Source organism: Syngnathus floridae, chromosome 2 (assembly GCF_059516105.1).
Source record: "Syngnathus floridae isolate MCC-2025c chromosome 2, RoL_Sflo_1.0, whole genome shotgun sequence".
NCBI classification, from domain to species: Eukaryota; Metazoa; Chordata; class Actinopteri; order Syngnathiformes; family Syngnathidae; genus Syngnathus; species Syngnathus floridae.
In genome coordinates, this window is record NC_142414.1 from 5,511,969 (window position 1) to 5,529,390 (window position 17,422).

The 17,422-nt window shown below is 43.5% G+C and overlaps 1 long non-coding RNA gene and 1 pseudogene across 1 annotated transcript; both read right to left on the reverse strand.

Moving 5' to 3' along the window:
- Positions 1-3,076: 3,076 nt before the first annotated feature.
- On the reverse strand, positions 3,077-3,195 carry LOC148401339 (5S ribosomal RNA; annotated as a pseudogene).
- Positions 3,196-10,814: 7,619 nt separating this feature from the next.
- On the reverse strand, positions 10,815-12,157 carry LOC148401340 (uncharacterized). Its single transcript, XR_015857065.1, has 2 exons — positions 12,044-12,157; positions 10,815-11,208 (listed from the first exon to the last, which is right to left on the reverse strand). It is a non-coding gene; the product is annotated as an uncharacterized LOC148401340 (long non-coding RNA).
- Between the last annotated feature and the right edge of the window lie 5,265 nt (positions 12,158-17,422).

A 17,422-nucleotide genomic window follows, 5' to 3' on the forward strand; every position in this document is an offset into this window, starting at 1 on the left:
ACAGAGGCTGTGATTTACCCAAGTCAAATTCCTTGTTTGGCACGCTCAAACATGGCGAATAAAAAAACTCTTGAATCTTGAATGGAGGAGGGACTTTACGAGTCAGTGACGTAACTTCCCGTTCACGAACGAGTCGTGAATTTATTATTATTTTTAATAAACATTTATTTTAAAATTTATCTAGTTTTTTATTTCTTGTTTTTATACTCGCCTATTAAAACATAAAAATCAGACATTTGGTTAACAGGTTTATCTGACTATGGATGTGTTTTACGTTGTTATGAGTTGGTGCCCCCCAAAATAACAAATGTCGGCAAAACGGGCTTTTTTTCAGCTTTTTATTAAAACACAAACACATTCGGGATAATAACACCATCAACTACAAGCCAACAAACACAAAATTAAAACATCAATGTCGGCATAACGTGTGTCGGCTGTAAATGGTTTTAGCAGCAATGCTGTCACTCACTCGTGCAGACCAATCAGCAGCGCCAGCGAGCGCTAGATGGAGGAGGGACTTTACGAGTCATTGACGTAACTTCCCGTTCACGAACGAATCGTCAATTGCATTTCCCGTTCACCAACGAACGAATCTGTGAGTGAACGAATCACTCACTAAGTGAATCGCTCACTGAGTGAATCACTCACTGAGTGAATCACTCACTGAGTGAATCACTCACTGAGTGAATCACTCACTGAGTGAATCGTATTTCCAGTTCACCGCGAGAATGGATGAGTGAGGGAAAGAATCATGGCTTTCCCGTATGCGAGACAATAAGTGAACTGCCTTCCTGTGCATCAACGGATCAGTCAGTGAATATGTTCCGTCTCTTGGCGTAAACTATGGAAGCCAGAATGTAGATTTACTTATAGTAGGTTTTAAATAACGTGTATGCATATATATGCCTATATGTTGTTATTCAATATATCGACTGCAGTTTCGCATTAGATTGCTGGTTTGAGATGTACTTTTATTATTATTATTATTATTTTAATAAACATATGTTTATTAAAATAATATATGTTATAACTTGTCTGGTGTTTTATTCCTTGTTTTTATATTCGCCAATCAAAACATAAAAATCAGACATTTGGTTAACTGCTTTATATGACAATATGTGTTTTACGTTGTTATATGAGTTGGTGTCCCCCAAAATAACAAATGTCGGCATAAGTTTTTTTTTCAACCTTTTATTCAAACACCAACACATTTGGTGTAATAACACCATCAACTACAAGCCAACAAATACAAAATTAAAATATCAATGTCGGCATAACGTCTTTCGGGTGGCAATTGCATAGCAGCAATGCTGTCTGTCACTCACTCGTGAATCTACGCGAACGACCAATCAGCAGCGCCAGCGAGGGTTAGATGGAGGAGGGACTTTACGAGTCAGTGACGTAATTTCCCGTTCACGAACGAGTCAGGGACGCAACTTCCCGTTCGCGACCGGGTGAGAGACTATTGCCAACGAGTCAGTGTGTAAGTGTTGTATTATAGAAAGAAATGTGTTAATTACCCGAGACAATTATTATCATATATAATAATTTTGGGGTAGTTATATTGTTTGATGTGTATGGGTTATTTCCACTGGATGTTATTAAAAAAAAAAAGCCGTACCATTGCGTGTGTGTGTGTGTGGGGGGGGGGGGGGGGGGGGGGGGGGGGGGGGGGGGTAGATGTTAACATCTGGTAAGGGGTTTTCCCTGTACGCTTCTTAAAACACCTGTTTCTCACTATGGCTGCTGTTTGAACTGCATAGTTCCTTAGACATTTAGGTACATTACGTTCAACTAGCACGCATCTGCTCGTCTCAATAAGTGTATGCCAGCCCCTTTCAGCAGTCCCGATTTGGTGGGGTGAGTATGGCGCTGATGTCTCATGTCTGATACAGTTCTTCCTCAACAGAGTTTGAAACTCTCTGCACATGAATTCTGTACCATTGTCTGACATCATACACTTTACTTTTCTATAAGGTGCTGTATCCGCAGTTGCCTGCACAGTATGAGTTTTGCTTTAAGAAAGTATACAAACACTGCGTTTGAATAGTTATCTGTGAATGACTGCACATATGTGTAACCATCAATAGAATTCATTAGCAATTGGACCTGCTAGGTCTGTATGCACCATTTGTAAAGGAGCCTCTGCTCTTGTATCAGGGTTTCTATTTCGCGTTTGTGCAAACTTTCCCTGGATACATACTTTACACTCTCGATTTGGCTTTACAGTATCTCGCTTAATTTTCATACCATTCACCACATTCTGTAGTCTGAGCACATCCTCGTAGTTGCAGTGGCCTAATAATTCGTGCCATGTCTGCATGTCATGACAAGTATTACATTGGTCAACATCATCACTCTGTGTGTAGATAATACAACTTGCCGTATACATAGATGTTGAATTTTGTACCGTCTTTATAGATCAGCACGCTCTGTCCTTACTTGAAAATGACTGTTCATGACTGAGGCTTCACAGGCGGCGGCTGAATTGACCGAAAATATGTCTTGCGGGTAGGAGGGTATGAACAACGCATCCCTCAGTGTTGCCCTGTGTTGTCCACCAGGATCACCTCTGCAATCCCCTTGCGCTGAGCAACACCTCTGCACAAGGTGCCATCTGCCTGCTCAACACAGCGCGTATCCGGCTTGAATGAGTCATCAAAACTTTTAAACTTGGATATATCCGTGACAATATGGGAAGTAGCTCCAGTATCGACCATCATCCTTTTCTTCGTGATGATGCGCGCTGGGTGCTGGTCTCTCCCGATGTCCGCGTCCTTGATCCTAAAGGCGTAGTCCGCTGCTTCCGATCCTGATCCGTTGCCGCTCTCATCTGCGACTTTCCTTGGCCATCTTGCTTCTCCTTACGTCTACATGTGGCGTCGTTGTGGGTGTCTTTCTTGCAATGGCAGGTAAAAGACGGAACTACAATTGATTGGATGACACCACACAATATAGCTTTGAAACTCGGGTTATAGTTTCAATGTCGAAGTTAAAACTAGGCTTGCAGTTTCCAAATGCCATACATGATGGGTATAAAATTTGCTTTAACAATTAAAGTGCAAACAAATAAAAAAGCTTACAGCACCTGGTATTCCCAGGCAGTCTCCGTTCCAAGTACTAACCAGACACGACCCTGCTTAGATTACAAGATCGGACGAGATCGGGCGTTTTCAGGGTAGTATGGCCCTAAGCAGTGGTCAATGTAAAAATTTTCATGTAAACATGGTGAAGGAATGGGGTCGAAATACAAAAAGTCCTGCCTCGCTACAAAAACAGATATGCTCAAACTTCATTGAATAAAGTACATAAGCAGACAAGTATATTCACATATTAAGTAAATAAAAGAAACATTTTAAGCATATAATTATACCTACACACCAAATCAATAAAGAAGACATAACTAGACATTTTTGATAAGTGGTGATGAGAAAGGTTTTTATAACTTTATGATCTGATATATATTTCTGAGCACTTTGAAATAACAAATGACTTTTGATATATTGCCTAAATAGCTTAATGACCCTTAAGGAACTGTGTAATGCATGCCTGATGTTTTTTCTCTAAATTATGGACACGGCCAGAGTTGTCTTGACCGTTCAGTACTTGATTGTATCTTATGTTTTGACTAATGCTAGACGCCAGTTTTTGATTACTACTGAACGCTCTGCACAGAGGGAAATATTTTGCCTAACAAAGAAAAGATACGGTTGGAAGCATGATTAAACTAAGAATAAGCAAGGACATGAAGTATCAAAAGAACAGCAATAGATTAATGATGTCACAGCCAAAAGCTAACATAATTTCGTACAAAATGACAAAATTGAAAGAATGAGGTACGACAGTGTATGTCCAAGATTAGAGAAGAATGTTCACAGGAAGGTCACGTGGAGATAATACCAGCAGGTGCCAGAGGGAGCCAGCCAAGGACTCGGCCAAAGATGATCGCCAAGGCCGAAAGACGGGATGGAAGACAACAGCCCCCACACACACTGAATCGCCCATAACCAGCACCCACTCCCATGGCGAACTTGCCCCACCCCAAAGACTCGTCACCCATCAAACTCGGCCCACACTGGCATGTGCAACTGATATAAGCTAACCAAAGAACCTTGAACGTTGCCTTTTCTGAATGGAGACTTTCCGCTCTTGAAGGGCCCAGCGCTGTATTGTACTCTCCTGAAAACAGAGCTCTCTGAACAAGAATTGTGATTGAACTCAACCAACCTGTGTAAGTCTAATTTGTGCTTCAGTGTCTTAGCATTTTCCTAAATCTGAAGAAATCAAACGAGCATGCATTGAGTAAATTGGATAACAGGTGATTGGCAATGGCTTTTGCCGTGAGGCGCAGATAACGCGCTCCCTAAATTGTGGACAAAATCCAACAATGGCCATGATAAAAAGTTCTTGAGGGAGTGGCTGATGGTGTAGGGGTACATTTGCTTGTCTTGTGTGTTGACATCGTGAGTTTGATTCCTACATGTGAATGCGTGTGTGAATGTGTGTGTGACTGACAAAAAGAAAAGTTTTTGACAGCTTTTTATGTGGTAGCCTGAATTTGCCATTGCGACCTGCATTTTTCTGTATCAAAGTAAATGTCAGGGTTAAAAGGGGGAAAATGCCTACATGGAACTGCAATGTGTTGTGTTGGATTCTTTTACAAATAATGCCTGCTGCTTTGAGTTCACAGGGAGCCAGCCTCTGTATTCACTGTACATAGTCTGTCCTCTAGCGGCAAAAGACAGCACTACAATGCTATGGATGACACCACGCAATATAGGTTTGAAACTCGGGTTATAGTTTCAATGTTGGAGTTAAAACTAGGCTTGCAATTTCCGAATGCCATACGTGATGGGTGTTGTAAATATTAGCTTTAACGATTGAGGTGCAAAAAAAAATGCTTACAGCATCTGGCATTTCCAGGCGGTCTCCCATCAAAGTATTAAGCAGGCTCGACCCTGCTTTGCTTCCAAGACGGAACGAGATGTGGTAGTCTCAGGGTAGTATGGCCATAAGCGGTGACAGATAAGATCATTATAGATAAAATCGCCCTGAAAACCCAGTTTTTTTCTAAGACTTTTCGTGTTTCATGGAAACATGGCTATCATGAAAAGTTATTCAGGGAGTGACTGATGGTGTAGGGGTACACTTGCTTGTCTTGTGTGCTGACACCGTGAGTTTGATTCCCACATCTGAGTGTGTGAATGTGTGTGCATTCAACATTTGTTCTAACTTTATCAATTTTTGTTCAATTCAACCCGTTTCAACTTTAGAATTCCAAAGTGAATCTTTTAAACCTGTAGTTTTCGTTTTTTTCCAAATTCCCAAAATCTTGACGCAATTTTTTTTTTTTTAATTCCAATTCATTCTCTATGGGACATTCAACATTTGCTCTAACTTCTACGTTTTTCAACCGATTCAACCCATTTCAACTTTCAACTGTTCATCATTTGCCTACCTATTCCACAACTTCCCACTTACCAAAAATTCACGCCAAATTCTCCAAAATTTCCCTTTGTACTTCTCATTTCTACATTTCTCAAGTAGTTCAACTCGTTCCAACATCAATCTGCAGCATTTCCCAAGAATTTATTCAGCTTCTTCGCCTTCACACGCAATTTCTCCAGAAATTGCAGGGGGGGGGGGGGGCTTAATTGTAAAACTGTCCACAGTGTACAAATGATACATTTCTCACTTTGTCTCCTTGTCAGTGGGAAACTCGACTAATACTTTTTAGCTCCCCAGTATTGCCAGAAACCTTGATGCAGAACAGTTTCATGCTGCCCTCTGGCCTCTAGTGGGTAATAACAATATTACATGTTCACGTGCAAAAACAACTAAACAAAGTCCATTTCTCAAAACCATATTTGAGTCATACAAATACACTGCTCAAAAAAAATTAAAGGAACACTTTGAAAACACATCTGATTTCAATGTTGAAATTTTTTGGGCGGGGTATCTATACTGATATGGACAGTTTAATGTCTCAGGAACAAAAGGATGCCACATCTTTTGATGGAAATAAAGGTTTTCAGCCTACAGGGGGCTCAGTAAATAGACACACCAAAAATCCAAGTGAAAAAATGATGTGGCAGGCTCATCCATTTTGCCTATATTCAATTTCTGCAACTCAAAAGTCTTTTCAATATGTTATGTGGCCCCCACGTGCTTGTATGCATGCTTGACAATGTCTCGGCATGCTCCTAATGAGACAACGGAGGGTGTCTTGTGGCATGTCCTCCCAGATCTGTCCTGTAAAGTCTGAGGAGCAACCTGGCGGCGTCTGATGGACCGAAACATTATGTCCCAGAGGTGTTCTATCCGGTTTAGATCAGGTGATCGTGAGGGCCATTCAATTGTGTCAATTCCTTCATCCTCCAGATACTGTCTGCATATTCTTGCCACATGAGGCCGGGCATTGTCGTGGATCAGGAGGAACCCAGGACCTACTGCACCAGCGTAGGGTCTGACCATGAGTGCAAGGATTTCATCCCAATACCTAATGGCAGTCAGACTATAGCCTGTAGAGGTATGTTCGTCGCTCCATGGAAATGCCTCCCCAGACCATCACCGACCCACCACCGAACCGGTCATGCTGAATGATGTTGCCCTGTCCAGCTCTCCTAGAGTAACTGCCTGTCTTCTGGAATCTCTTCCATGCTCTGGAGATTGTACTGGGAGACACATCAAATCTTCTTGCAACAGCACGCATGGATGTGCCATCCTGGAGGAGTTGGACAATCTGCGCAACTTCATTAAGGTTAAGAAATCGCCTTATGCTCCCAGTCGTGATAATGACTCTTGCTAAAGCCAACAGTTGTGGAAAACCAGTTAAAAATTATCAAGAGAGAGGAACTTGAAATGGCCTCCACCTGCAAACCCAGTCCTGTTTTGGAGACCATCTTGTTGTTGCCCCTCTCGTGCACCTATTGTTAATTCCATCAACACCAAGGCAGCTGAAACTGATTAACAACCCCCTCTGCCACGTACCTGACCAAAACCTTATCAGAAAAGTCGAATTGAATTCATGCCATACCCTGATAGAAAAAAAACAGTTCCTTTAATTTTTTGGAGCAGTGTAGTATGGTTAGTGTGGAATCACTAGCTCCCCTCCACCGGGCCACCGCACACGCAACAGGCAGCTCTGGAAACCCAAAGCCTCATTCCAGCCGTCATCCGTAAAAGCTGCACAATGGGGACCTGCTCACCATTGCTCTCACAGTCCCCAGATAGAACGTGCAGACACACATGCACTTCATGCCCTCGTGGCTGTCTCTCTCTCTGGGCTGATCAGGTGTCTGAGGCTCTTTCTATTCTCTTTTGTAGTGTGATACAAAGAGCAGTTCTTTACCTCTCGCCGTTTATCTTTTTACATTATCCGCTCATCTTACCTGCATGCATCTCCTATTTAAATCTCCTTGCCCTCATATGAAGAGCAGATTTTTCTCAGTTTACTTTAAAGACCACCGGGGAGCAGCAGCGGCTGGCTGTCATTTGAATGGAAAATTAAAGATGTAATGAAAAAAAGGGGGCGCGGGGCAACAGTTCGTCTGAGTGCCTCGTTTAGCACCAGTGAAGCTCTGCCATGCTGCTAAATGATTAATTGAGATTACTAGATTGACTGAAGTTGCATTTGGAGTATAGCTTTCAAATGATGGCTGCATGATTAGAAGCAGTACAAAAAGTAGAACATTCCTTCCTTCCTTCCTTCCTTCCTTCCTTCCTTCCTTCCTTCCTTCCTTCCTGCCTTCCTTCCTTCCTTCCTTCCTTCCTTCCTTCCTTCCTTCCTTCCTTCCTTCCTTCCTTCCTTCCTTCCTTCCTTCCTTCCTTCCTTCCTTCCTTCCTTCCTTCCTTCCTTCCTTCATTATATTGCGCAATGATGTACAGAACATTGTTCTGGTATGTTAGCAATGAATAAACAATAGACAGTGAAGAGGAATTGAATCGTTAAGCTCTCACAGCGAGAGTCTCCATCTGGTTTCCTGAGGCGCAATTCCATCATGTGGCAAAAAAACTCAACAAAGCGCAGCAACGTCTTGCCGTTCTAAACACACACACAAGCACCACACTCATTCGTGCACACTTATATTCACATTCACAATTATTACTTTCCCTTGAAAAAGAACACTGCACTATCTGTAAAGACCCTGTTATGTTTCGGGCCTACTGTGCTGCATCCGGAGCAGATTGTCTTGAATCTGTGCAAGGTCCAATAAAATCCCAAGACTACAAAGGCATTTTGGAGCAAATTGTGTTGCCCAGGGTCACACAGCTACTATTATTATTGTTATCATTATTATTATTATTATTATTATTAGTGATTTGGGGTAAAAGTGCAAACTCGCCTTTTAACGGAAGGATGCCAAAGATTTTATCCTCAGGTGTTGATGATGCACATGTGCAAAGAGGATGTTTGATCACCCACAACGATGGGAAGAAAAAAAAACAAGTGGGTCATGATGGAAAGACTGCAGAGTGTGTTTACAGTCCCAGCACATATCGACTGCTGCGTTTTCACACTCGCTACAGCGACCAATTGAAATATTTGCACTTTGAAAAATGTGTTAATGACATTTTCATCAGTTTTCTTTCCAAAGAAACATGCTATACAGCACATACAAAAAGAAACCACAGGCCTGTTCCAACATTCCCCACTGATGACTGGAAAGAACATTCTTGACCTCTTACCGTGGAAAAGCCCCTTGTGCGCACAACCTGCATGTCAAGAGCCTGCACGTGCTGATGATGTGGCTTTCCATTGCTGCAGCGCATTTACAGACACAAAGCATATTGAGGCAACACTTTACTCAATGACTCATAATGACTCGCACTTTCCCAGGAAATGAACAAACCACGTTTCTTTGCTAAATGAAATAACAGGAAATGGTAGCAAAGACAAGAACTGTGCCTCAGTAAGCAGTTGCAGTGCACTTTTTACAGTGTATTTTATGTCTGCCAACACACAGACACACACACACACACACACACACACACACACACAACCTTTCACTTGTATTTTGTCATGTCATGAGCTGTTTGCAACCTGCAGCTCGCTCCTTCCTCTTGTGCATTACATAACAAGCAAATACCTTTCTTTCCTCCACACATTTTTTCTGGCTCACTCGCATGCAGTGAATGACATCAGCCTCAGCTTTGTCATGCTCTTTCCACACTTTTTTTGTCATTGGCTTTCTCCACCCTATCTTTCCTGTTCCAATCAGTGCCTGTGATGAATAATTCACCGGGAGTCGCGGCGATCGGAGCGCTATGATTGGCAGTTTTATTCTCTTGTCTGTTTTATTATTAATGCACTTCTAATAGGCCTTCGTTCTACGGTGGACGCCATTTCAGACAAGAGGACAGTGGGCTGTGAGGAGAGCAACCCCCACCATCTCCGATCACACACCTATTTTCTCCCCTACCTTCCGGCCCACCATCCTTCACGTCGTTCCATATTTAGTTCTCCTGAAGGTCAGTGGCGTACAGAGAGTCCTGTGGCCTTTTTGTCTGTGCTGCCTAATCGACATGGAAGTCATGAATATTTGGGAGCCTCGATGAAGGAAGAGCACTGACATTTAAAATGAACCAGTTAACCTGAAAAGTAATGCATGTTAATATTAGAAGTGGCCAGGAAACCGGTTATTGATTGTTGAAAGATTAACTTAAAGCACACACACACACACACACACACACACACACACACACACACACACACACACACACACACACACACACACACACACACACACACACACACACACTCACACACTCACACACTCACACACTCACACACTCACACACAAACACGTGTACACTCCGAGTAGTGGTTTCATTTTTAGCTCCGTCTTCATCATGACACACTGATACAGGGATCCACTATAAAATGAAAAAAAAATGAAAATGAAAAAAAAAACAATAAACAAATGCAGATTACAGAAAAGACGACAAAATGAAATAACTGGAGGAAGGAAAATTCCTCTCAAGCAAAAAAATTAAGTCTATTTCACACTACCGTGAACTAGCAAATTGCTCGTCAAGAGCAGTTGCACCCACTTTGTGGCGATTTGTTGCTGCTGAGATTTCAAACCTCAAGCCTAAGAACTATGAACCAAAGGTGCTAACCGCTAGCCCACACACTCATGCCACAAAGGAGCTACAACTTCTGTTACTCTTCTGGTTGGTTACACAAGCTAAAAAATTTGGCTGCCGAACATGATGCAACATTTGGCAGCTAACGTGCTAAATATTTTCCTCAGCAGCTGTTCAAGATGTGTTATTTCTGCCACTGTGACAGAAAAGCACCCGACTTTAAAATAAATATTTTCCCTTCAAAAATGTGAAAAATAAACGAAGAGAATAATAACTTAAAATACAATTTCCCAGATGTATTTCCACCTTAAAGTCACCACACACTGGCTGTCACTTTAGCTGCTGTCTGATGTTATAAATAAGGTCAGGCATAGGTGGGACGCTGGGAATTGCATTTATTTCTCCTCCAAGGTTCAGAAATAAGTTCCCCAAGAACAATATTGCTCACTTAGCCTGAGCCACAGATTGCTTTTTCCCCCCCTCCATAGAGTATTTCAAATGCAGCTCTTCCCCGAAGACACATTATCACATGCGCGTAAAATACACGTACACAAAAAAAATAGGCGAGGTGAAGGGCATACTGTAGCTTCAATATCTTCTGTATCTACATTTGCAGTCAAGGTGAGCCCACGCTGAATTGCATTCCGAGTCATCAGTCAAAGTTTGGAGCTACAGAGGGAGGTCGCCGGCTAGCGTGTGAGACTTGATATATTTATGTGCTTCAATTTCTTTGGTGGTTATCATTAATTTTATTCTGAAGCGATGACAGAATCCGCGTGGTAGCACTATTTGATAGAAATATTGTGATGTACTTGAAACAATCAGGTGATGAATGCTTCAGCAGCAATGGAGATGGCAGATCGTCAGAATGGAATTTTATGTAACCGCCTTATGTTACGGGTTACATTCAAGTATTGGTACTTGATATGGCTAAAAGAAAAAATGGTATCCCTGACATTAACGTTGGATGTACATGTTTCCCCTTCTGCTCTTCTGTCCTCCTTTCTCCAAGAATAGAATGAGCATGGGGTCCCAGCAGCGGGCAGCAGAGGTGAGTGAAAAGCACAGATGTACTCACTTTGTAGTCTCAGACAGGGGAGGGAGGAGGACTTGAGGACACTGTATATGAAGTTGTTGTGATTTTTTAAAGAAAAAGAAAAAACAATGATTACAATTCGGCGGCGCACTGGTTAGCACGTCTGCCTCACAGTGAGGAGGGTGCCGGATCGATTCCACCTCCGACCCTCCCTGTGTGGAGTTTGCAGGTTTTCCCCTTGCCCATGTGCGTTTTCTCCAGGCACTCCTGTTCCCTCCCACATCCCAAAAACATGCTTGGTAGGCCGATTGAGCACTCCTAATTGCTCGTAGGTGTGAGTGCGAGTGCGTAAATGTTGTTCGTCTCTGTGTGCGAAATGTTGTTCGTCTCTGTGTGCCCTGCGATCAATTGTCAACCGATTCAGGGTGTCCCACGCCTACTGCCCGATGACTGCTGGGATAGGCTCCAGCACGCCCGCGACCCCCGTGGAGACAAGCAGTATAGAAAATAGATGGATGGATGATTCCAATTCATTTGTCAATCCAATTATTTAATTTTTGTTCTCAAGTCTGTGCTGTGATTTTATTTTTCAATCTAATAATGTCAACAATGCCATAAAATAGCCAAATTTGTATCATTCCTGTTGAAGTAGATTGGGGAGAAGGAAAGGGCGGCTGCTTGAGGCATCGAGCCTCACTTGGTGCCTCAAGTGACGGCGTACACATTAAAGCAAGCAGGCATTTATTAACAGGAGCCCTCAAACAAGATACTTTTACAGTCAGTCTAATATACCGTATTTATTCTGATTATCGCCCATATTCTAATAATCGCCCAATGTGTGTTAGCGGTGACATAAATAAAAAACATTGATACCTCTAACTATCGTCCATGCTGCTAAAAATTCCCCCCAAAACTTACGTTTTCCTCCGCGACCGCATGCCGACGTCATTGCCCAAGTTTAAATATGACTGATTTGACAGCATGTCGAATGTCCCTTTTGAATTGTTTTTCTCCATAAACTATGATACAATTACACTCGTCACTCCGCTACAATATCTTCACACAATTACGTTATCGGGCGTGGGCTCGAACAAGACGATCACGATAACGACGTGCGCAACAAGTGATGTGCGACGGTAACGTGTCGCATCGATGGAGCGTCAATTGACGCACCCCGCTCTTAGTTGTAGATCAAAACAGCCGCTGTTCTAGTGTTAAGAACACCAGTGAGATGCAGGTATTGCATACTACATAAGATAAATGTAGTACATATTATCGCCCATTTCAGTGCCCCTTGGCGATCGGACAAAAAGTGTTCTCTATTAATCGCCCACCACCCCTGTTGGACATAAACCTTCTCTAATTATCGCCCTGGGCGATAATTAGAATAAATACCGTATTTGATGAATGCGTGTGATATTATTTAGCCTTTCTGATTAGCCAAAAAAGCGAGTGAATGTTCTGAACATCTGGAAAGTACAATGCCGCTTTGACAGTGGGCAAAACACAAAGAAGAAGCAAAGGGCTCTTCCACTATAGTTGGTGCTTTCCTTCTTCCTCTTTTATTATTTGGGATTTGCGCACCAGTCCAATTGACCTCACTTGTCTGTGGCAAAGCCCGAACTGCAATCGGCGGCAACTCTGGAGACACGAACCGCAATCGGCGGCAACTCTGGAAACACGAACCGCAATCGGCGGCAACTCTGGAGACACGAACCGTAATCGGCGGCAACTCTGGAGACACGAACCGCAATCGGCGGCAACTCTGGAGACACGAACTGCAATCGGCGGAAACTCTGAACCACGAACCGCAATCGGCGGAAACTCGGGAGCAACGAACCGCAATCGGCGGAAACTCTGGAACCACGAACCGCAATCGGCGCCAACTCTGGAACCACGAACCGCAATCGGCGGCAACTCTGGAACCACGAACCGCAATCGGCGGCAACTCTGGAACCACAAACCCCAATCGGCGGCAACTCTGGAACCACGAACCGCAATGGGCGGCAACTCTGGAACACGAACCGCAATCGGCGGCAACTCTGGAACACGAACCGTAATCTGCAGCAACTCTGGAACACGAACCGTAATCGGCAGCAACTCTGGAACACGAACCGTAATCGGCGGCAACTCTGGAAGTCCGTACCGCAATCGGCGGAAACTCTGGAACACGAACCGTAATCGGCGGCAACTCTGGAAGTCCGTACCGCAATCGGCGGCAACTCTGAAAGTCCGTACCGCAATCGGCGGCAACTCTGAAAGTCCGTACCGCAATCGGCGGCAACTCTGGAAGTCCGTACCGCAATCGGCGGGGCTGTGCGCAGCAGCAAGAGCCATCACGCGCTACAGCAGTGGGAGTGGGGCCAGGGACGATCGCTGGTCCGGCGCAGCTGGGTCGAAGTCTGACGACGGTCACGGGTCCAGCGACGCTGGGGTGGGGCCCGATGGTGGCCGCGAGTCCTGATGGCGCTGGCAGGAACTCCGATTGCGGCCGCAGGTACGGCGTCGCGGGTGCGAAGTCCGATGACGGTCGCGGAGCCGATGGCGCCGGGAGGAACTCCGATGGCGGCCGTGGAGCCCATGGCGCTGGAACAGGCTCGGAAGACGGACGTTGATCGGACGTCGCAGACGGGAGCTGGTGGTGGAGGGGGTCCAAGCGCTGGTCCCTGTAGTGGTCGGATCATTCTGTCACGGGTCGGATGGAGCAGGGCGACCAAGTGCAGCTTGGACCAGGGTTTATTGAAGCAAACTCAAAAGGCAAACTGACATGATTTAACAAACAATAACTTGACTGACCGACCGGGACGTGAAACAAGAAGACAGCAGGACATGACGACTTCAAGACAGTACGACAACAACAATCTGACGGGGCATGAGGGGCAGACTGGACTTAAATACACGACAGGTAACAAGAGGCAGGCGAGAATGATCACAATCATGGGCAAACAGGAGGGGAAGGGCGAGCACATAGGCACACGGACAAAAACTAAGACAATATGCACATAATAAACAAACCGGGGACGAGACGTGACAACTGATGTCAAAATAATGCCAGAATTCCAAACTCATAATCTTCAAGTTCTTATATAGTTTGGAAAGTTTTGTAATAGAAGTGTCCTGCTCTCTAAGTACTCAAGCTATCAACCCTATTAAAATGAGAGATAAATCATCAGTGTGCTTGGGTGAGGGTGTGTGTCCTTTTACGGGATGCTGTGAGAAAATTGGGTTAGAACTCTTATCACATTACCCTCCTTTACAACAGGGACCCAAAAGCTAATTAACAAGGAGAGCATCACGAACCTAAATTGTTCCAAGGAATTATAAAAAAAAAAAATGCAGCTATGAAAAATACAGTACAGTAAGAGCTTGAATGTTTTTTTTTCTTCTTTCTAAAATTGAAATGGTGCGTGTCATTCATGCACCAGTTTCCCGACATCCGAGGACACGGTGTTAAGATCGCCTTCTGCGTCTTGTAGTAGGTGATAAAAGTTTGCCAGCACAATCATGTGGTTGGATTGGATTTCCATGTATGAAGGTTCTGGATCTGAAAGTGAGCACAGGTGTTTCGTTTAGTCTTGTCACCTGTCTGGTGTTTGTGTCCTGTCTCAATCCTTGGACGGCGCAACGAGGGAGGTTACATTCATTGTAATGGTTTGATCTTAGCCTGTTAGCAACTGGTTTGAAGGCATAATGTGTTTTTGCTAACAGGTGGTGCCCACGCATGACTCCAATCTAAATGGGAGCCCACCCTAATGTGGGTAATGTTGCCGACGGCAACCACAAGCTGACCCACTTACCAAGATGCGCGCAAGCCGGCTCCCGAGGATCTCCGGCCGTATATATAGCATATATATTTGTAGGTCTCAGCTGGAGTCTTTCAGTGCTGAGTTAGCACTGAGCAGTGCCGAGTTAGCAGAGCTTGTGCTCTTTGAGTACTCTGTCGACGACCACAGGGAATGTTAGGTCACTTACCGTATTTGCCCGAATAAAAGATGACCCTGATTATAAGACGACCCCCTCTTTTTCAATTTTGAAAAAAGACTTTTTGAACACCAAATTTAATTTTTATACAGAAAATAATTACAGTGCATTTGAAACAAATGATTATAACAATATATTCGAGAGAAAAAGTATGTTATTTTGCCTCATTCAAATCATGCACATACTGTCTATCACATCTTAATATCTGAACATTTAAATATGTAAACTAAAGTGCAATCACATTTGTAAATGAATGGTTTCTGGTTTTTGAAATGTAAAAATACACCGTCTTATATTCGGGCCGATACGGCATTTGAACACTGTAACGTGGCAAGGTGTGAATGGGAGTGTAAATGGTTTTCTGTCTATGTGCCAACAGTGCGTTGGACCGCTGTCGTCTATGAGGCAATCCGCCATTCAAAATGCCACTCACCACTGTTATTGACGCTTTTACCTTGGTTAAAAGTTGACGCTATCCTTTCATTTATTTACTGTGAAACTTGAATGTTTCGGGTTATCACCAACTTGTACTTTGAAAGAGGGTATCTGTTTGTGTTCTTTGTGTCTGCATCTAGAGTTGCCTCCATGCAGATCTGAGTCCTTTAAGAGAAAAGCTGTTTTTGATTCGCATTGAATGGCTGTGTTCACGCCCTCAATGCTCAAGCCACCTATTTTTTTCTTTAAAAGAAAAAAGAAAAGAGGCCAACATTTTTTCACAATTAAACGGATAGACTTGAATGGCTATTTTATATCTTGTTGTGAAAAGCTCACTTCTTCATTTGTATAATTATTTTTCCAAGTTGCCTTTAAAGTGATAACTGAAATTTTGAGGTGAGATCAAAGAAGAAAGACAGAAGAAGACAAGAGAACCTGAGATTTTTTTATTTTTATTTTTTTTTTACTCCTGGATCATCCATCCATTTTCTTGACTTATCCTCATAAGTGGGTGAACTGGAGCCTTTCCCATTAGAGGATGAGGCTGGGTATGCTTGGCTAATCGCCCGCCAATCGCAAAGCACCCAGACCAGCAACTATTCACACTCACAAGACAGTTTAGACTGTTGAACGAACCGAAGAAGCACTTTCAGGTGGAGCATTCAAACTCCATCACAGAAATTTGAACCCAAGCCTCAGAAAAGTGACGCAGCTGAGCTAGCCACTTTGCTGCCTCTTTACAATTAAAATCATGATGTATTTTTACTTCTTGCATTAGTCTTCTGAATGTGTCTGATATGTGTGATTAATTACTGTTCCTCCTCCATTTTGTCCTCATGTGCTCCGACACCACAAACAAAACAAACTGGGTCAGCCATTGTGTCTAATGGATAATTAAGAGGTTTTATGATTCATCAAAGTCTTCTAGTGTCCGAATGGCCACATTATCAGCCACACTGTCTTGTCCTGATGGCTCCTTCATATGGCGATTTTTTTTTTTTCGGCTGTCATTCGGTGTATGAATGGAATCGGCAGGTTGAAATAGGGTCATGCCTCTCTGTCTTGTCCTGCTTCAGCTGAAATATTCTGGCAGGATGTCATTTATTATGCACACATATAACGGCCTAATGTTCATATTCATTACAGTCAAAGTCAGTCTGAAGCTCTTGATAAGCAAGGACGTCGTCAGTACTTGCATGGCCGCTCTTTGTTTATGTCCAGCCCAAACAATAATAGTAGTGTCACAGCCTGGCCGACTTCCTCCTCCCCATCCCCCGTTGCCGGGGTTACAGCAGGATGTGATGCAGCTCCTGTCCAGTCGGGCTTTTGTTCTACATATGTCTCGGTCCTTTCTGATTTTCTTCCGCTTCATCTTTGCCTCTTCTGTCATGTGCAGCTGGATGACACATGAGATGGCCTGGCGAATAGTTGAGCGGTTGATTCATTATTAGTCCAGGTGGTTTTTTTTGTTTGTTTTTTTTTTGTTTTTTATCATTATGACATCATGAGGAGAATGCTGGGTGGTGAAAGCATGTCACGGCAAAGATGTTGTAATTAAAATCTGGATCTGATTATGACATTCAGCCTTTTGGGTAATATTAAATGAAACATATAATTCAGACACCCACTCATAAGTGTGGACCACAACACCGAGATGCCTTGTTATCCACCTTATTAACATCCTGTAAATTAACTGGAACCTCATCCTTTTCCAGGAATTGTCTGAGTGAACTCAGGAGGGATCCAAAGCAAGGCATTTTCCCAAGTGCAACCAGATGTCCATGACCTCAGCCAGCTGGAGTTATCCTTCCTACATAATGAGCCCCCCCCCCCCCCCCCCCCCATATATGATTCCAGGCCTGTTTTTTTTGTCATTCAAGT